The sequence below is a fragment of the Pongo pygmaeus genome, chromosome 6 (genome assembly GCF_028885625.2).
Source record: "Pongo pygmaeus isolate AG05252 chromosome 6, NHGRI_mPonPyg2-v2.0_pri, whole genome shotgun sequence".
NCBI classification, from domain to species: domain Eukaryota; kingdom Metazoa; phylum Chordata; class Mammalia; order Primates; family Hominidae; genus Pongo; species Pongo pygmaeus.
In genome coordinates, this window is record NC_072379.2 from 106,896,109 (window position 1) to 106,917,782 (window position 21,674).

Genomic DNA, 21,674 nt, shown 5'->3' on the forward strand with positions numbered 1-21,674 from the left:
GCCTACCGTTCCCATGGCCTCACCTGTAGTTTTGCGATCTCAGTACAAATATATCTAGCAAAGCAATAATTTCCTAACTGCTTTTCTCATCTTCCATGTCCTTTCACCAAACTTTCCTAAAATATAGATGCCAAATTAGCCTTCTCAAAACAACATTAGGCATATATCACTTCTCACTCAAGAACTTAATGAGTTCATAACTGAATATAATTCAAACTCAGTATAGTATATTTACAATTAGACATATTTTAAACAACAGATTCATCCCAGTCCTGTCTTCCTCTTAAAAGCAGCCCTTCTGCTGCATTTTATTTTTTATTTTATTTTAGTTTTTGAGACAGAGTATTGCTCTGCAGCCCAGGTTGGAGTGCAGTGGCTCCATCTTGGCTCACTGCAACCTCCGCCTCCCGGGTTCAAGCAATTCTCGTGCCTCAGCCTCCCGAATAGCTGGGATTACAGACACGTGCCACCATGCCCAGGTAATTTTTGTATTTTTAGTAGAGATGGGGTTTCGCCATGTTGGCCAGGCTGGTCTCGAACTCCTGACCTCAAGTGATGCACCCACCTCGGCCTCCCAAAATGCTGGGATTACAGGCATGAGCAACTGTGGCTGGCTGTTCAGGTACATTTTCTATTCTGGTCAGTATCACCACCATCTGTCCAGTCTCTAACGGCAGAGATCAGGCCTTGCTCTTCCTCATTCTTCATTCTCAGTTGGCAAATACACTGTGTACTGTCTCCTCTTCAGCCCCTCTGCTAGGACAGTGGCCCAAGCTCTGTTGCTTCTTATCATCTCTAGCCTCCTACTGGTTTCCAGCTTCTGATTTCACCACTACTCCAATCTATCCTACATATAGCTGCTGGGGTGTCTGTTCTGAACTCAGATCTGACCACGTGACTCCTGTACTCAAAATCCTTAAGTGGAATCCCATAATCTATCCCAAATTCCTGGCCACAGATGACCTCTCCAACCTGTCTTCACAGCACCTCCAACTTCTCCACCTTCAATCACTTGGAGTGTATCTACTACATGGCTTCACGTAGGATCTACTCGGCCTCAGCTCTCCCAGAGCCTGGAATGTCCTTCTCCATGTCTGCCTGGGGGATGTCCACCCATGTTTCATGTTCTTTCTCAAGGATTTTCCTGATGCCGCCATGCAGAGCTGCTACATTTACCTTTATATCACTATTATACCTTTACATGCATATGTACATAATATAGATGTACATAATATATGTATATTTTCATATTTTTGTACTAATTACACCATATTGCAATTACTGTGCTGTATACACTTCATGTATAGCTTACTTGCTACTGTTTAGGAATGTCTGAAGCACAGTAGCTCACTTATGAATGAATGCATAAACGATCATTCATTCATGAAGAAAGGAGGGAAGAAGTGAACACCTCTCAAAAATTACTTTCAATCACTTCTTAGGTCTACTTGCTGCTTTAAACTGGTTTACTTGTTTTCTCTTACCATTCAAATACCATGCTTATCTCCCTCCCTGCTCAAGACATCGTGATTTTCCCCACTGTAATTTCTACTCTTTTTAATTTTTCTAAACTACTTTTAGAATAATTCTTCCTTAATGATCAGTTAAAGTCCAAACCAGTCATAAACCTTGGTTAGTCTCCCAGTACCTAGTGGTCACCACTCTTTGGAACTCCTAGAGCACTTCTGGCCTCTACAACACATTTAACCATCAATAATGCTACTCCATGCTTTTTTTTTTGATGTACATATGTGTGTATATGAACAGTCAATTTATACATATACATCTGAATGAGTGTGATTCCCTGAAGAGCAAGAGCCATATCTGGCTCTTTTTGCATTTTATCACCTCTCACAGTTCCTATTTATAACAAGCAATAGATAATGTTTATTAATAAAGATGGCCACCAGACAGGCATTAGATGTAGGTTCCATAAATTAGTATTTTATTTGTACCAATGAGACTCAAATGACTTCAAAATAAACTATGATTTATTATCAACAAAATGTTGAGGTTCTAGGTTCAACTATGAACAATGTTTATTCAATGGTTACTGAACATGCTTCTTATGAGGAACCACATTTGACTCATAACTGAGGGAAATCTGTTTTATAAAAGAAAGGCTTTCCACTGTGTACTCTTTCTAACAAAGGTCTTTCCATACCCTAAATATTGGCTCACTTCCTAGATCAAGGCAGCTACATTACAAGAAAGAAAATAATTTGGACAGAATTAAGAAGTCTATTTGAAATCTACCTCCTTGCTGAACTTGGAGATTGATCTACAGAAGAAAAATCTCAGCATCTAAAGGTCTGTTTTCAGGAAAATAAAAATGTCTGTCAATCTACCATAAACCTGCTCTGGGTTATCAACAACCATCAACGAGAAGACCCAGGGGAAAATTTAGGGTATGTTTTCCTTAGGGATGACTTCTGGTTTGGGTAGAATATATTTATTTTTCCTACTCCTCTATGGCAAGGAAGTTTTCAGATACCTTTAAAAATATATCCCAGTCAAATAACTTATTATTTTGCAAACCAAATGGATTTGAAGACTGTTTTTGCATTAAAGAATATCTATAGTTGGATTCTCAGTAAGAGAGAAATGTCACATAATAAAGAAATATTTTATAGGACACTTGGAACGTAGATATATTTTCCAGGTCATTTGAATCATTTAAATATGGTACTTTTGTCTAGTCATATTTGTCAAGTTCCTTCTCAGTTTTTTTTTTTTTTTTTTTTTTGCCCCAGGGAACGAAGCCATTTAGGAAACTACATTAACTGCATCTTCTCCGTGCTTTTTGACAAAAGTAGATAAATAGAAACCCGCAGAAGCCATTTCCTCTGTGCTGCTTCTCCGTGTTGGACTGCCTCCGCCTTCCATTCTCTCCTTTCACAACCTGTTCTTCCTATGGCCTTTCCTTCCCCAAGCTAACAGCTTCTGTCAGCAGCTTTATTCAGTACAGTATCAAAAGCTTTGCAGAAAACCAGATTAATTGTGCTCACTGCTTCTCTTTGTTTACTCCTTCAGTTCTTGCAGAATTCAAGCAAACGAAGAAAATGCATGTCTGGTTATACATGTATACTCCCTCTTAGATACTTTTTTGGTGCATTTTGCTTTTAAATAGATCATATAATTAAAAGTTATCTGAAAACTAATACATTTCAAATAAGATTAGTGTTTCCAAATACAGCTTCCAAATCTAACATGTATTAAAATGATTTAAACACATATTCTGTGTACCTCAAGTTTCAAAAGAGAAGTTTATGTATGCAAATGCAACAGAAATAATTCAATATTTTCCATTTTCCACAAATACTCTCTGTGAGACAGATATAAACAACCATTTAAAATAATAGTAAATTTTGGGGTTAATTATTATTACTGAAATAACAGAAGTTATGTATTCTGTGAACCTCAAAGCAGACCTTTGAATAGTCTTGTCACTGATATGTGTTAAAAGAATAAAGAATCCTCATTGAAGTCTTATTCTTAAAAATATCAAAATGCCATCCTTCACCATTAATTTCATGCCAAGATTTAACAGCAATAAATATTGTAGACTTTACCACTTCTTTATATAATGGCTTCATATGACAATTTTTTATTATATAAAAATTCCCTCTTATTCAAGATGAATTTGTTTGCTTTGCTTTTCCCAATGTTAAATGTAATTTTTCTGAATAGCACGGATGGTTTCCTCTGTTAAAATACTACAGTGTGAACCTCAAGGCACAGCAGGCAATGCCATCACCCCAGCACCATTAGGCCATTTCTTCTATGCCTGAACCCTCTCACACCATTTTAAAACATGGCTTTCTAATCCTTTTGGTCTTCTTGCTGAGAATTAAAAGGTTAGAAAGTTTTTAAAGTAGCAGTAGAATTCTTATGTCTCAAATTACAAGTTACAAATTACAAAAACCTCCCACTTATCTTTTTTCAAACCATTAGTTAGGTAGAACCACATCAAGGTAAATCTTTCTGGAAACATGCTACAAAACAAACATGTTATTTAATGAGAATTCAGAATACAGCAGGAGAAGTCACAACCTGGAATGAAGCAGAGTGAAAACAGAATTACCCTGGATGGCCTGAAAGGAGTGGGTTTCCAACTGAGACTCCAAGTGTACCAAGTGTCTAATGGGCAATCCATTTACACATCTCTTCCCATATTATTCAAGTGCAAACTGTGCTCCATAAGTATTTTCAGCTTGATTTCTTTACAAAACTTTTGAAAAGAATAAAAATAAATCCCTGGGTGGGATTATGCACAGGACAGAGAGATGCCACTAAGCCATGCCACCAAGCATTTGTGTTTATTAGAAGGGCATTCCTCCTATGAACATCATAGTTTATACAGTCCCAACTAGATTGTAATGTAGACACTTTTGTCAGATGATAATATGTCTGTAAAAAGTCTGCTAGATCTATATTTTATTCACAAAGGCAGTGGTGTGAAATATACACACAAAAGACCCATGTGCAAAAGGGATCATGTGAGCGAAGCAGCAGCCAGGGAGAAGGCATATCCAACACACCTCAGGTGCAGTGGCGGCTTAAGGAGGCATCCCACGAACACATTAATCAACACATTCAAGGAATGCATTAATCAACACTGCTACAACGGCTGGCATGCCCATTGTTTCACTGTAGCATGCTAAAGAGCACAGAGCAGCAATCTGAATGTGAATTTCCACCATGCTGCAAGAAACAAAACCCTTTTCAGGACTGGCTCCATGCACCATATCCTATCGACTCTTTCAATAGAAATCATTCTCTCCTGTATTCGTGGTAGTTTATGAACTTGCTTTCTGCAACAGTCATCCAGAAACAAAGAATCTTTACAGACCAGCTAAGTTTGACAATAGCTGTAGAAATGCCTTCTGCAGATATGAAAACTTGAATCCGTCCAAGAGATTTTTTTCTTTGCCTTACAAAATGAATGCTGTCATGAAAGGCAAAATAAAAGAAAACAAAGCAAAGCAAAAAAAAAAAAAAAAATCCAAGCATCTATTTGTGTATGCAGTCAGTTGTGACAGCAACATACTGCATTACCAGCAGGAGCCTGGTCCTGGCCTCCTGCTCCACACTGGGTTTCATTTTCCTCCTGGGTAGTTCCCTAGATAACCCTCCTGTCAGGATTCAACTCCCTCCAAAAGCAGCCAGGGATGAAATGGCCAGATGCTGGAAAGAACAGACATGATAAAATACCCGCAGAACCTAGGCACACATGTCTACCTTTGTATAGAGTACCATGTGGACCTGAACACCTGAGGCCTTCCAGTATTCCTGCTGTGTCTCACTTCCAATTGTCCATACTTGGAGTATCTCACCCATTAGGTTATGTTGCACAATTAAAGTTCAATAAATGATGATTCTGGTGATGAGAATGCTGAATATAAAGATCCTAACTCAATGAATAAGGGATGCCATTTATAACTTTCATTTGGAATAAGCTTCCTCTCAGGGTGAGAATTATTTTAATAGAGGTTGTACTTGCTGGGAACAGGAGCCACAGGGCAGTGCCCCTGCCTTTTGGTGGCACTGTTCTGGTCATTTTGGTGAACCTCAAAATTAAACTCTATGGGTCACGAATCTAGACTTATTTCATCACGAGTTCTGATTCTAATAATCCCAGAAAACAGTTAAGAACTACAAGCCAAAAGTACAGCAAGGAAAAGAAATCAAATCCAGTAAGTATACGCAAGAAGCTATTTGCAAAGGTCACGCATTAGCCCTTTGGTGTATAAATGCTAAGTGCTCTACATTTCATGTACTGGAGTGACTCAGGCAGTTTTTTACTTCCAGTTTCAAACCAGATATTTCTTCCCACTAGACTACAGTGGGAGGAGAGGGCGGAACACATAAAAGTTGCAGGATTCCTTCTACTGACTACTAGCACCAATTATTGCTGCCACAAAAACATAATGCCACTGTTTTCATCATTGTCTCACTATGGCATTATCCTTACCCAGCTATCTCCCAAGAGAAAATGCTGATGTCTTTCTTCAAACACATTTCAACTGCTCTTTCTGAGCCTTCAGAAACAGCTATCAAACTGAGCAGCCCAGAGCGGTGGGAGTGGTGAGAAGGGGGATAAGGTGAGGTGTCCAGAGAAAAATGGCTGTGTCCCATAAGAATAATGAGGACAGGATGCAAGAGGCAGAAATGAGATGCCTAATCAATAAAGGCATCTCAATCATGGATGCGAATAAAACTCAGAGATAAATATCAGGAAATGTGTAATTTAGCCTCCCTACAGAAATGTTGCACATTGGATTTAATATGCTTCCATCTGACCCCAGAACAGAGGGCACTGCTCAGACTTCATGTGGAAATGGAAAGCTGGGCAGTCGCCTGGTTTGAAAGAACAGAATGTTCTTCGCTGCACTGTCATTCAGCTTCCAGGAATGCAGCGTTTCAGTGGTAAGTAGTCATTCTGTGAAAAAGTTCATCACGGTCACAATAGAGGGACTGTCCAAGTATGCTTATGTTTCAAGAGATGTCACTTAGTTGAAATCTGTGCCTTGCCTTCATGCTTGCTATGTCACAGTGAAGAGGGAGGAAGTTAATGTGTATAAGAAAAGATTGTTCTAGTTTTCCAGATGACTACATATTGAATCAAACTTTACTGGTATAAAACAATAAAGAGGTAAGTATTTTTTACTTGGAGTTAGATCCCTGTCTTGGTTTAGGGTCTAGGCGTCCCAGAGTAACTGCTTTATTCATGAGCTTTTTATCTTCAGCTTCATGGGGCAAGTATTCTTTCTATGGGTGCTGTGTCTTCTTGATTTGACTGGTATCAACTAACATGAGATAAAACTTCTCAGCTTTAAAATGATTCTGTAGGACAAAATTTTGATAGCTGTCTTTACTGTTAAATTGTATTAAAAATTGGCCAGGCATGGTGGCTCATGCCTGTAATTCCAGTACTTTGCGAGGCCAAGGCAGGCAGATCACTTGAGGCCAGGAGCTCAAGACCAGCCTGGCCAACATGGTGAAACCCTGTCTCTATTAAAAATGCAAAAACTAGCCAGGCATGGTGGTACGCACCTGTAATTCTAGCTACTCAGGAGGCTGAGGGATGAGAATCACTTTAACCCGGGAGGTGGAGGTTGCAGTGAGCAGAGATCACGCCACTGCACTGCAACCTGGGTGACAAGTGAGACTCCATCTCAAGAAAGAAAGAAATTAAATAAATAAATAGTATAAAATCGTATAACTATTAGGATTTTGTAATAAAATACAGTTTCACGTTTACAAATCAACTTAATTATAAGATAAAAGTCTTTTTACTCTTACCAGTTTTCCTATTATCTATTCAGGATGTAACTACCCTTCTCCTAACAACCTGGTATTGTAAAGTCCAAGGGAAAGAACAAATTTCAAGTCATCCACCAAAACAGTCAGTAAATGACTCCAACACTTTGTCAGGTTATTCTTCATACACAGCTTGCCAAATGGGAACATGCTTTAAGGTGCAGCCTGGGCATTCTTCTTCCTCAGGCTCCTTATGGTTACTACCAGCACCAAACTTACACAAATGTGGCCAGCAGAAAACTCATTTTATGAAGTGATTTCAGAGGCATCCTCTCTCCTCACTCTGGTTGATTATCAAAATGCCACCACTAGCACCACTAGCCACCACAAGCACTAACCTTGCATTTTAGCTCAAGGTTTTCAACCCAGGTAGAAGTTAGACTTCCCAGGGAGAGAATGTACACATTAGGGTTAATGGCAAACGTGAGCAGTTTTTATGTGTGACATTGGATAAGGGCAGATAGAGGACACTTCCCAAAGAGAAGGATGTGGGATGGGCCTGAGAGTTTGCAAACCACAGTCCACAATTTTGGCTGCATGCATTTTTCTGAACATCACAGCATGCCAGTGAATGTGGGAAAAACTACTGAAAACTCTAAGTAGCTACGAAAAAAACGTATTTATTCTAATGTCAGAGGCCAAATACTTGAATAGCCTAGGGACATTCTGAGTATAAGTGTGCTTTAGAATTTTGGGAAGTTTCAGTCAGTCTTTGTGAGGCCAGGGAAACAAATTGGGAAGACGCAGTATTTAGTTTTGACAAGATTCAACCATTCACGAAACCAAAAAATGAGACATTTTAGTGGCTCTCATAGGACCTGACAACTAAAAGCTCTCTTAAGCCAATTAACAAAAGGCTAGCCAGAAAGACCAACAAGAAGTGTGTATTGAGAAAAGAAGAATCGAGCCTTTTCACTTGTTGCTCTAGAAGACAGAGATTTTCAATTGAATACCCTTCACACGATGGAAGAAAGAAAAAATAATGCATCCAGCCAGAAAAACTCCCTTAGAACTACCTGAGAGCGGGCTAGGAAGTGGGAGAGCACCTGCTGTTGAGCCGAGCGTTTCCACCTTAAAAGGGCACCAGGTACTTACTCACAGTGGCCGCTGTTTTCCCTGCTCACCAGAAAACACCATTTTTACAAATAAACTCCCGCCCTCAGTGTCTTACTACCTTATAGATATCAGACAATATATTATCTACGAAAGAATTTTCCACACCTTACTGCTGATGCTAGTATTGTATTGGTAAGCCACCATACTTAATACCATTACTAGTCACTCCTAGTTGCTAACAAATGTAATTTGGTATATGTCCCTGTCAGAATGGATGGTACTTACTATCACATTGCTTTACCTTGCAGGTGTTCTTTATGAAATAAGGACACTTGTAGAGGAGAGGGGTACATAAAAACTTTATTAAATAGGTCATTTTGCATCAACAAAGGGAGCTTTCTCTTAAAAGAGCCATTTGTACAAAATTAAGGCTGTTTTGGTGTTGGTCATAATTACCTAACATCAATTTTGCTAGTCTCTAATTTTCACTTTTCAGGGACTGTTCAAGCAGAACAAAATTTGTGCTATTTGATTTACAAAGCAACATTCTTAGTTTCCAGTCTACTAATTTGGGGATTTCTGATGGTATTTTGAAACACTGTAAGAACTAGTCATATGAAGTCAGTTTCAATACAACACAGTGGAAGCAAATTCAGCTGAGGCATGAATCATTTCCTTTCAATTACAAAAGGACATCTCAATGGATCAACCTAAGAATTCTCAAGAACAAGAGACAACATGCTCAATGGATTTTACTATCTCAAAATCTTGTATACAATCTTCTTTCCTTAACTAAAATCCATGAGTTTATTTGTTAAATGAAATCAACAAGGTAAAGAACTGAATGTCTGAACAATCGTGCTCTCATAATTCCTTAAAAAAGCTATTATTGGTTGAGATACAGTTCTCTGAACTGTGTTCCAGATTTCCTAGTAAGATTATTTTTTCATCAAGTTCAGTACTATAATAGATGGCCTTTCCGAAGGCATCATAGGCCTAATGGGGTCCATTCTAGAGCTGATAATGCTGAATGGCATAAATAGGAATGACGCGGACAGCGGGGTAGGAAATAAGAAATGGGGAAGGAATTTACAAAGCAGAAATCACATTTCAAAGTAACATTTAAACTTTCAAAGGAGATATTTTTATTCTTTGGACTCCATTGTGAGACAAGAAAAATCATTAATGGATGGTATACCCTCAGGAGACTTTTGATATATGATTGAATCAAAAAGAAAATTATTTTCTTGTAAATGATTCCCTATAATTTTTAATCTTTAGTCCCTTTATAAACATTTTTACCAGCAGTGCTTTTCCTCTGCTCTCTATTTTCTAGGCTTTATGATTCATGATTTAGTTAAACAAAAATCTTATTACTATGAAAGGATGTGAGGGCTGGTTTTCTTCTCTATGTATTTGATCTATCTTCTTTGACACTGGTATGATTAATGTTTTTGCATCTATGTTTCTACTCTCTGTCTTTTATCATACTCTCTGGATTGAAAAGTATTAAATATGGCAATAATATTACATAATCACATTATTTTATATTATAATTCTCACCTTTAACTACGAATTCAAATGTTTTGAGAAGACAAACTCTTACTTTGAAGAAGCTCTTAAGTTGTTCTTCCTTTTAATTCTTTAAACCAAACGTCTTCTTAGCATTGTTCTGTGGGTTAAAAAATGGGGGAAACATTAACAAGACATTGATTGCCATCAATCACAGCAGACTGTCAATATATTAACTCCAACCAGCTCTCTGATGGGAAACACAATTAAAGAGAGAGCCCTGCAAGGAAGACAAATCATGACTAGATTTGCCAAAACATATCTCTGCTGGCTTCAATCAAAAGCGACAGCAGAGAAGTGACCAGAACTCTGGTGGACATCCCATTAAAGGATTCCAGCCTAGAGAGTCACGTCTGATTCCTCTTTTCAGTTTAGAGGAATAAAGGGGCTTTTGTAATGTATCTATACAGTGTGGATAAAATACTTTGCTATGGGCTTATTATTATTATTTAAATTTTTTATTTGGTAGCATAGAAATTTTTTAGGTTATGTTTGAAAGGCCCCAGGTTTTCAACAAGGGTCTTAAAGAGAAGCTGGGAACAACCAAGATTTGAGGAGTGAGTTCCACCTGGGCTGTGACAAAGGCTGAGTGGTGGACAGTTCCCAAGTTCTGCAATCTCCAACTCTCCAACTCTCCTCCTGTCAGCCTCAATGTTTCCTTTGCAAATAGTCCAGCTGAGAATTAGCCAGAGAAAGAGAGGAGGGATGGGGAGTAGAACAATCACAGCTGAGCACATTAAGTTTCATTTTTTAAACAACCAATTCAGTGACACCCAAGGTTTCTAAGGGAAGATTTGTGTCTTTTTGAACTTTGGATTTCTGGAAACAGAAGTCATACTATCAACCTCTGAAAAACCCTTCAGAGAAGAGAAACAAGTGTCAATTCAGGAACTCTGGACTGCACTCAAATATTAGGACAACTATGAATCGCAAAATTATTCTGTTAATAAAAGATGCTTAATAATCTCAGCTGGTTTTGCTTATGTATGTGTTATAAAATATTTCCTGCATTAAGTTGCAAAAAATGTTAATTACATATAAAATCACCCTTAATAGATTTTCATTGCATGTGAAGTAATGATATTTTATCAGGACAAAATATTAATATTGTGGAGGTTTGTGATTTTTCCTTAGAATTGGAACCAATTTTATAGTAATATTGTTTTCACTTTTTTAAAAAACCCCTAGAGTTGTGTAGGAGAGCATCTATAAGAATTTTAAGATATATCTACAATAACAACTCAATTCAGCAAACTTATATTGAGCACTTAATACATATCTGCCAATTCACTGGATAAATCTAAACAAGAAAAAAATAAAATATAAATATTTCATGCTTCCTACCATGAGGGATCTCAGTCCACATGCCGATGGATTCCTAAGTTTTAACAGTTCTCAGCATAATCCAATTCAGGGCAAAGTGCTTTAAAAAGCACAGATATGTAATTTTGCATAACATGGTTCCATGGCATCATGTGGAAAAACTATTTCATCCTTGCTTATATATATTATTGATAGGGCACTGCTACATTTTTAACCACTTTGTGGTGATGTAAACCCTGAAGGCTTTGCAAAGACCACCAAAAGACTGTATTAATTGTATTACCATGTCAGCAATTATGCCAAACATTTCTAGGAAATGACTTTTTGTTACATTCATTATTCTTGTTTTGACAAATGTGTCAGTGGCCTTTCATTACCCCAAAACACATTTAGGTCAAGAGAATAGGGTAATACATCATTGCTAAGGACTATTTTTCCAATAACCAAGTAACAATTTTTTAACCAAAATGCAATCAACTTACCCTATTAAATAAAATCAGTCCTAAGTCAAAAGGTCAAGATAAGATTTGATGTATTTTTAAAGTAGCCTTCAGAAAAGACAGATAACATCCACTTGAAAAATGTAAGAAACCCAAAGCCCACAGTACACATTAACAAACCAATTACAATAATAGTAATTCAATAGCATATAACACTAAAAATTCAAATAATTCTGAAAAGTGAATACTTGGTTTAGCCACTTATGGAAAAATAAAATAATAAACTTCCTGTTTCAGAGTAAATTGCTATGGATTGGGACACATTTTTTGCTGGACTTTTTTGGTGGAGAAAGAGTTGTTTTGTTTTAAAATGAGAATTCATAACATTCAATACAACTGAAAATCTGCTATTACAAGCAGTATTAGGTAAAAAGTATCGGCAGGCAAAAACTTGCAAAATCTCATTTGGCTTACACTTTTCAGTTCAACTCTAAAGATATTAGAGATGTTTACTCTTTGGTTCTTGTGAGGCTGATTTCTAAAAACTGGCCTCCTTAACAATACAGTAAAGGTTAGATTACATTAATATATCAAGCCTTTGACCGCCCCCACCCCCCCGACAACCCAGTCAATTCTGTCCTGTTTACACTCTTCAAAATAAATACAGATGAGAAATAGTTTTCAGAACATCAATTCTGAAAACTTTATATGCAAGAATATATTTATATATCTGCACAAATATGTATTTGTGCAACATGCAAAACTGTTCTGCCTTTTGTCACTATAAAATGACAGTAAATTATAAATTTATATTTAATCTTTGGTCTTAACAGAAATTTGACTAGTAGTAAAATCACACTAAGCCCAAACTCTTTTTTTTTCTTAATTTCCTGCCTTTGACATGATCCTTGGACTGAATTTGGGTTCCATTCATATTTAACTGGAGAAAAAAGGATAAAAAAACCACCTTGTTAAAACTGGCATTTATCTTTGGTTTCTCTAGGGTATGCCTGTCATCCAGCCGCTAATTCAGCTTGACAAGGCCAGAAGCCAAAATCATCTTGAAACCCAGTTCTCCCATTAAAGCAGCCTATGAAACAAAATATATTCCAAAAAAACAGAGAGTATGGTCTGAGATAAACCATGTTCTCCAACTACAGTTCCATCAGATGGCACCCAGAGGGCCCTCCCTCTACCACAACCTAGCTGGCTGGGGTCCTGGGAACACAGGCCCCTGACTTCTGGCCCCAAGTTTAGCACAAAGTTCAGCCTACTCCTGCAAGACTAAACTTGTTGGGACTTGGGACTGACCCCATGTTATACATCTTGTGAAAGTTAGGGTGGTAGCAAGAAGGGATCCATTCGAGCAAGAAACTTGCAGGTGAACCAATGTGAATCATGCTTTACCTTTCAGAGAAATTAACACATTGGTCCTTGAAGACTGAAGACTGATCACTCACAGAAGCATCTGACTGCCTCATGTGACACTATCATTTGCTACCTTGTAGACTGATGCAACAAACATCCAATAGTGAGCAAATTACATTGATAGAGGACATGTTGGATATATACCACCTTACTGTCAGTGCGCTGGAAATCATATTGTCATATACATAAATGTAGCCTTCCATGGTACATAGTTGCTATGGTTTGAATGTGTTTCACAAAGTTCATATGTGGGAAACTTAATCACAAATGCAACAATGTTCAGAGGTAGGATCTTTAAGAGGTGATTAGGTCATGAGGGGCTTTGTCCTCATGCATGGATTCATGTCAATATTGTGGGAGTAGGTTTGTTCTCACAAGCGTGGATTTGTCATAAAAGTGACTTCTGTTCCCCTCTTCCTCTTGCTTTCATGTACACTCTATCTTGCCCTTTCTCATCCTTCTGTCTTCTGCTATGGGATGATGCAGCAAGAAGGCCCTCACCAGATGCAGGCCTCTTAACCTTGGACTTCTCTGCCTCCAGAACCATGAGCCAAATACATTTATTTTCCTTATAAATTACCTAGTCTATAATACTCTGTTGCACAAAACAGACTGAGACATTCGTGCTTGGTATACTTCATGGTTTCATAAAAGTACAAATAGAAACCTAAAAGTTCAGGCCGGGCGCAGTGGCTCATGCCTGTATTCCCAGCACTTTGGGAGGATGAGGCGGGCAGATCACGAAGTCAGGAGATCAAGACCATCCTGGCTAACATGGTGAAACCCTGTCTCCACTAAAAAAAAAAAAAAAAAAAAAAAAAAATTAGCTGGGTGTAGCGGCGGGCATCTGTAGTCCCAGCTACTCAGGAGGTTGAGGCAGTACAATGGTGTGAACCCAGGAGGCGGAGCTTGCAGTGAGCCAAGATCACACCACTGCACTCCAGCCTGGGCAACGGAGCAAGACTCCATCTCAAAAAAAAAGAAAAAAGAAACCTAGAAGTTCAGTGTGCAGTCATGGCTAGCTGTCTAACAAAGAGTCATGCCCTCTCTCTGTCATGTCAGGTGGCTGTGGAGATGAAGTTCCTGTCCATGGTCTATATTTCCAGCTCTCCTTGTGTCTAGGTGTGACTGTAAGGTGTAAGAGAGCTAATATGTGTCACTTCTTTGTTCAGATGTTTAAAAAGAAAGTGTGTCTTTTCCACCCCTCCTATCTCTCCATTTCTGGCTGTATGTCAATGCCAGTGTAACCTGAGAAGTTGCATAGCATGGCCTTTGTCAGCCTGGGTGAAGAGTAGAGATCCTTCCCTCCAATTCATGGTCTGCATCACTAACAGTGAACTGTTACATGAGCTGAGAGGGAACTCTAATTGTGTGATGTTTCTAGTTTGGGGGTTTGTTAGAATAGCTAGCTCTGTCCTATCTAATAGTCAGCACATTGTGAACATAATAGAAACCTTAAATGAAATCTTGTCCTCACTGGTCCTTTTTCTATGTCTATAATCTAGGAAGAAGATTTAATTTTAAAATATAAGTGTATTCAGAGCAGTAGAGCAAAATTGATTAGAGGGTATTAAATAACTCCTTAGTAGAAACAGCTACAGTAACAGTGTTGACTTCACCTAGGGAAGAAAAAGCTTAAAGGAGTCTAGTTAAACTGTCAATGAATATATGAAGGTTCTAAAAATTTTATATGGCAGATAGTGAGAAACTATTTTTCAAGTTTACTGAACATAAAACAAATACAGAAGGCTCTGTGTGATGGCTATAAACTAACACCATATCTAAGAAAACGGGAAGACTGAGACTGGGTATGGTGGCTCATGTCTGTAATCCTAGCACTTTGGGAGGCTGAGGCAGGTGCATCACTTGAGGTCAGGAGTTCAAGACCAGCCTGGCCAACATGGCGAAAGCCCGTCTCCACTACAAAACAAAAATTAGCTGGACGTGGTGGCGGGCACCTGTAATCCCAGCTCCTAGGGAGGCTGAGGCAGGAGAATCACCTGAACCCAGGAGGCAGAGGTTGCAGTGAGTTGAGATGGCGCCATTGCACTCTAGCCTGAGTGACAGAGGGAGACTCAGTCTCAAAAAAAAAAAAAAAAAAAAAAAAAGAAGGAAAAGGAAAGGGGGAAGATTGAAAATAGAGTGTTTGCGAGAATCTGATTCTGCAGATTTAGGAGGGACCTGGAAATTCACCTTTCCTTTTTTTTTTTTTTTTTTTTTTTTGTAATGGAGTCTCACTCTGTCGCCCAGGCTGGAGTGCAGTGGTGTGATCTCGGTTCACTGCAAGCTCTGCCTCCAGGGTTCATGCCATTCTCCTGCCTCAGCCTCCCGAGTAGCTGGGACTATAGGCGCCGGCCACCATGCCCAGCTAATTTTTTGTATTTTCAGTAGAGACAGGGTTTCACTGTGTTAGCCAGGATGGTCTCGATCTCCTGAGCTTGTGATGTGCCTGCTTCGGCCTCCCAAAGTGTTGGGATTATAGGTGTGAGCTCCCGCGCCTGGCCAGAAGTTTACTTTTCCAATAGGCAGACCCAGGGGGTTCTGGTGCATGTGGTCCCAGGCCACACAATAATCAACATGGCGAAATAATGTCTCTAGGATAATGACGGTTAAACAATGAAATATACAACATTGTGAGGCTGTTAGACTCCCTTTCTCAAAGTAATATTAGGAATGTTCCACAGGGTGGAAAACACACTGTCAACAAACACAAAAGAGCACTTGGAATCTAGGTAAGTAACACAGGATTCCAATCCTTGAGCAGCTCAGAGTCTCGGGAGAGTGACTGTGAGTCTGTGTGTGTATGTGTGCATACGTGTGTGTAGAGAAGGTGGTGATAAGAAGGAGGAAACAAAGATGACCCCTGGTTCTGAATAGAGAAAAGGAGGTTTCATTCATGGGTGAGCAGACGTACTTCAGCGTGGCCCTGGGAATCCCGGTCTCCCCTAGGCTTCCTAGCCCTGGAACAGCCTCCAGATGATGTTGCCAACCACCAAGCTATAGAATGAAATAAAGGAAGTCAAGGCACCCAACCCTATTCAGGAAGCAAAAGCAGTTCATGTTTATATATTTTACAAATCAGACTTCTATGTCAAGTGGGAAGAAAGATTCTAAGGCAAATAAAAAATGTTCTATAAATCTACAACTACATGAAGAGTCATTGTTTAATCAGTATTGAGGTTCAATCTGGGATGATGAAAACATTTTCTAAGATGGATATGATAATGGTCACACAACAATATAAATGTACTTAATGCTACTGACCGGTACACTTAAAAATTGTCAAAATCTCAAATTTTGTGCTATGTATATTTTACCACAATAAAAAAGGAAAACATGGCTATAAACTTCCTTCCAACTCTGTAAGTTAATAGACACGATATTTGTCGGAAAAAAATTCAACTTATACCCTAAATTCCTCCATTAATACTTTCTGTGTCCTTGAAAAGTTAGGAAAACATTAATTTATTCAACAAATATTTAGTGACCAACTACTATGGCTCAGGCACTGTTCTGGGCACTGAGGATGCAGTAATAAACAGAATAGAAAAAATCCCTGCCCTCATAGAGCATTTATTTATCACCTCATTATGTGAAACATTTATTAACCACCTATGATTTACCAAGTTCTATGCTGAGCATCAGAAATACAATGGTTATAAAGAAGTGAAAGCCTTAGAAAACCAGTCTCTTCTTGGCCTCATGAAGCTTATGGTCAATGGCAGAAGATAGATGTTGAACAAATAATCACAGAAATGGATCAAAAATACCAATTTTGAAAAGTTGTTAAGGCAGGGGTGTGTGGTGCTCCTAGAGTGTGTGGTGATGGGAACTGGCTTTGTCAAGGTCAGACTTTTCTAAGGAAATGACGACTGAGAGTTGGGGAAGGAATGATGTGTTACAGTTTTGATACCAATGCACAATTTAACTGGGCACAAAAAGAGAAGAAGAAAAGCAGGGGATAAGAGGGACAGGTCTGATGAGGCTGACAAAACAGACAGAGGCCTGGCTATTTGGAGCCCTGTAGTTCTTTCAGCCTTTATCCTAAGGGCAATGGGAAGCCACTGATGTATTTTAAGAAGGCTGAGTGAGGGTGGAAGAGGAATGATTTGATCACAAATAATACTTATTTTGCTGCTCTGACAATTTAAAAACTACCAACTGAAAATGAAGGCAAGAACCACAAGTGAATTCCTACACAGTTATAAAAAAACACTTTTGATAGTGTTTAATATACCAAAGATTTATCATAAGATAAAAAATTATTAACAGCACTCCAATTTTTAATTATTTGGTATTGATCAAACATAGTCTCTTGGGCCAGGAACAGTAACTCATGCCTATAATCTGAGCACCGTGGGAGGCTAAGGCAAGGAGGATAGCTTGGGTCCAGGAGTTCAAGACCAGCCTGGGCAACACAGGGAGACCCTGTCTCTATGAAAAATAAAAATAAAAATAAATTACCTGGGCACGGTGGCATGCACCTGTGGTCCCAGCTACTTGGGAAGCTGAGGCAAGGATTGCCTGAGCCTGGCAGGTCGAGGCAGCAGTGAGCCACTGTACTCCAGCCCGGAGGGCAGAGCTAGACAAAACAAAACAAAACAAAATGGTCTCTTAAGGTACTATTATATAATCTACTAATGAAGCCGAGATCACGCCACTACACTCCAGCCTGGGTGACAAAGCAAGACTGTCAAAAAAAAAAGGAGTGACTATTTTAAAAAACAAAACAACAGTGAAACTATTTGATTAAATAAATTATATTAAACTTCATAAAATATTATTTAGGCATGTTTCATTGACACATAAAGTGACAAAGGAAACTTAACTAATTGTTGTACAAATTTGATTAGTATCTAAGAACTTGAACAAAGAATCAAACACACATACAACATTTCTTCCCTTAAAATATGATTATCAATGTAATATATACTGTTGTATGGGACAAAAAATTCAGACCAGCATAATACTGTGTGCTAAGAGAAAATATATATGGTAATAAGAAAAACCCTATGCTTTGTATACAATCAGGTTGCTCACTATGTTAATTTACGCAGGCATAAATGCTCAATAAGTAGATAACAGACATTTCTGTGCATTTCATATTCTGGATAAAAACAAGGATAGGAAACATCAAACTTTTAATTGCATAGTGAGCTAATCTGTCCCCTGAACAACACAGTACAACTCTAGACAGAAAAGTTGTATAGGTCTGGCTCATATAATTTGCATAATTCATCTTTTAACCACATTGTCATTTATACAATTAAGATCTATCAATTCATTTTTCTGCTTACACTACATTAAGAATTCAATGTATTTAGCCAGAGACCATTCCCAAGGATGCTTTAGCCATGTTTTATTATAACCTACTGTGTTATAACCTACTAGTTTGTTTCCGTTGCTTTAAGGTAATACCTGAGATTGTTTATAAAGAAAAGAGGTTTATTTTTGGCTCATGGTCTGTAGGCTGTACAGGAAGCTTACAACCATGGCACAAGAAGGGGAACCAGTGTGTCACCTTGCGAGAGAGTGAGTAAGAGGGAGTACGGTAGGTCTCAGACTCTTTTAAACAATCAGATCTCACAGTAATTCATTACCACAAAGAGGGCACCAAGCCATTTATGAGAGATCCACCCCCATGAGCGAAACATCTCCCACTGGGCCCCACCTCCAACATTGCGGATCACATTTCAAAATAAGATTTAGAGGGGGCAAAACATAAAAACCATACCACCTACCAAAGGCCCCTTGTTTTTATAGGTCCTGGGAACTAAGACCTACTTGCAAAGAGGCCTCTACGACCATCACTTTTTGAGATTGAGGCTCACAAAGATCTTAAAGTTTAATCTGATTTGATTTAAGACCTAGTAATTTTATTGCTCTATCCATTTACACTTTGGTCTGACCAATTTTAACATAATTGCATACAAAATCTTTCAAAAGTTTCATGTGTGAAATTCTTCTTTCAAACAAACTTTTATATGCCCAATTAAATTGGCCGTTGGTATAAAAACTGTAGCTCATATTCTAGCAGGTGTTAAAAATAATAAACCAGATGTAAAGACAGGCATAAAAATATAGTAAAGCAGATTCAGGAACAGTGAAGGAGAATGAATGCATTTCCTTAAAAGGAAGGCAAGGAAGACTTTTTTAAAAAATTAGAATTATAACTTGGCTGTGCATCTTTTTTTGTTGCTGTTGGCAGTAAATAAATCTCATTATAAAGATGAAATGAGAAGAAGTTTTGAAAAACTTTCAAACAGTTGGATAAAGACTAGACATTTTGTTTTTTTTCAAAGCTGGCAAGTCATTTTTGGTTCAACATTCTTTTTAGATGTTCTAGTTTTCTAGTCTTCCCTTGATACAGACATGAACTTACAAGTAGTCCCCTCACTTTTATATTTCCTCACAACTTCCTGAATATTTGACAGGCTCATTGAACTGAATTTGAAGTCTTTTCATAGCACTGTTCTGGAAAGTAAAAGGAATGAACCACAACAGAAACAAAATAAAGTGGTTTCCAAATATGACTCTGATGTAGCTTCTGTAATGTTTATCCCACGTTCCCTATTGGTTAGAACTTGGGACCTCCTAATGAAGACTTTGTCTCTAGTTCTTAGCTGTCTGCAAACACTGATTTTGTTTTAGTTACACTGATTTTTTGAACCAAATGGAACTTTTTGAGCATAAAAAAGCAAGGGAATTCTAAAAGGATTTAAATTATGGCTCCCAATCACACCTAAGCCTGCATTATAGATATCTTGGTACCGTCAGCTGAGGAGAGTGGCCTAATGTTGATCAACATCAAAATGGCGTTGGGAGTCTCCGACCACTCAGTTCTCTAAATCAGTCTCCCATTTTAAGGTTATGAAACACTGATCTTAAAAGAAATCTGGAATATTATCAGTTGCAGGTTGCTAACTATAGTTAAGTTCAAATATAAAGCTGCCCATTTAAAGAAGTCATCTTTAATGTAACATAGCCTGTCTTAAACAAACCATTATTATAAATAAAGCAATCAAATTATGAATTAAATAGCTTACCAAGTGACATTAAGCAAATTACTTCCTCTCTGTGTACAAAATGGGGTTAATAATCCTGACCTATTTCTCAAGGTCTCTGGGGACAATTCATTTAGGAATTGCCTAAGTGCTGTATAAATGTTACTGGTGTTATGAGAGCTTGGTTTTATTGTCATTGGAAGGCCTACCATAATAAGGAATTCAGGGGTTTTAGTCAGAGGTGAATTAACAAAGCAAGGTCTATGCTAATACAAGCGCCCTCTGACCTTGGATCACTGAGCTTGAAAAATTGCACAGATCAGAATATGAATGAAGTTTGCATTTTCAGAGACACTGTTTTTGGTAATGTATTTCCTATTCAATTCCTCTGCTTTGAAAATCGTTACTTTGGAAGCAAAGCAACCAATTTCTATTTCCACCATTCCATTTCCACATTTTTTCATTACTCTCCATTGCAATTCCCAGCATCATTTGCATTTAAGCATGACATTGAAGGCATCCAAAGCCTATCCTTCGGAATCAGCTATCCAGTACACCCAGGAAACATGCCTATAAGTGGATGTGGGCTGTGTATTCACCAAATCTCTTTCATTTTAAGAATTTTATCTTTATTGTGTAATCCCCAGACTTTTATTACTCATAGAGAAAGCAAATTCTTTTTCCCACTTAAATTTGCACAAGTTATTAACTTATTTGGCAAATAGTTTCTGAGTACTTAGTATGTACCAGGCACTGTCCTAGGTGCTGGAGATAGCAGTAAATAATACAGGCAGAAATCTCTGCACTCAATAGCTTACATTCTAGTGGGTGAAGATAAATAGTAATTAAAATAAGTAAACAAATATTGTGTTTTAGGTTGCAAAAAATAAAGTATGGTGAGAAAATAGAGTGCGAAGATAAAGAGGGGCTGCAATTTTAAGTACAATGGTCAGGGAAAAACCTTCTTGGAAGGTATAATTCGAAAGAGATTTGAGGGCTGTGAATGTGAGAGCCACTGGGAAAGGGCTTTGCAGGCAAGGTGAAAGTTCTGGGCAAATCCAAAGGCCCTGAGGTTGGAATCTCTTTGCCTGTCTTAGAACAGCAAGGCGGCCAGGTGGCTGAGAGGAGCAGCAAGCAGGAGAACAGTGGGAGATGAAGTAAGAGATGGAAAGGGGCACCACATGATCTAGGGCAAGACCTCTGGCTTCCACTGAGTGAAATGGGAAGCCCTGGAGGAGTCCTGAGCAGGGGAGTGACATGACCTGACTTTCGTTTTGAAGGGTGGAATAGGCTGTGTTGAGAATAGGCTTAAGGGGAGTGAGATTGAGACAGGAAGACCACATAAAAGGCTCTTACAATAGTCCAGAGCAGAGGTTAGTGGCATGATCCTGTGGGGTGCCACATGGGTAAAGTTTCACAGCTTTCAATTATTAAACACACCCTTCTTCTCTAACTGTGGTTTCTTACTTGAGTTACTTCATTCCCTAACAAACTTCTTTCCTTTAAAGCCTTTCCTTCCCGATTCCTC

General features: G+C 38.4%; 1 protein-coding gene across 32 annotated transcripts in view; it reads right to left on the bottom strand.

Moving 5' to 3' along the window:
• Positions 1-21,674, bottom strand: part of NRCAM (neuronal cell adhesion molecule) — a 314,317-nt gene that overhangs the window by 159,675 nt on the left and 132,968 nt on the right. For 29 of the 32 annotated variants that reach the window (XM_054494285.2, XM_063667720.1, XM_054494267.2 and 26 more), the window contains one exon: positions 9,986-10,051. The exons of the other annotated variants lie outside the window; for them this stretch is intronic. The gene's annotated coding sequence lies outside the window, so the exon portion shown is untranslated. The remainder of the gene's footprint in view (positions 1-9,985; positions 10,052-21,674) is intronic. 32 annotated transcript variants of the gene reach the window in all.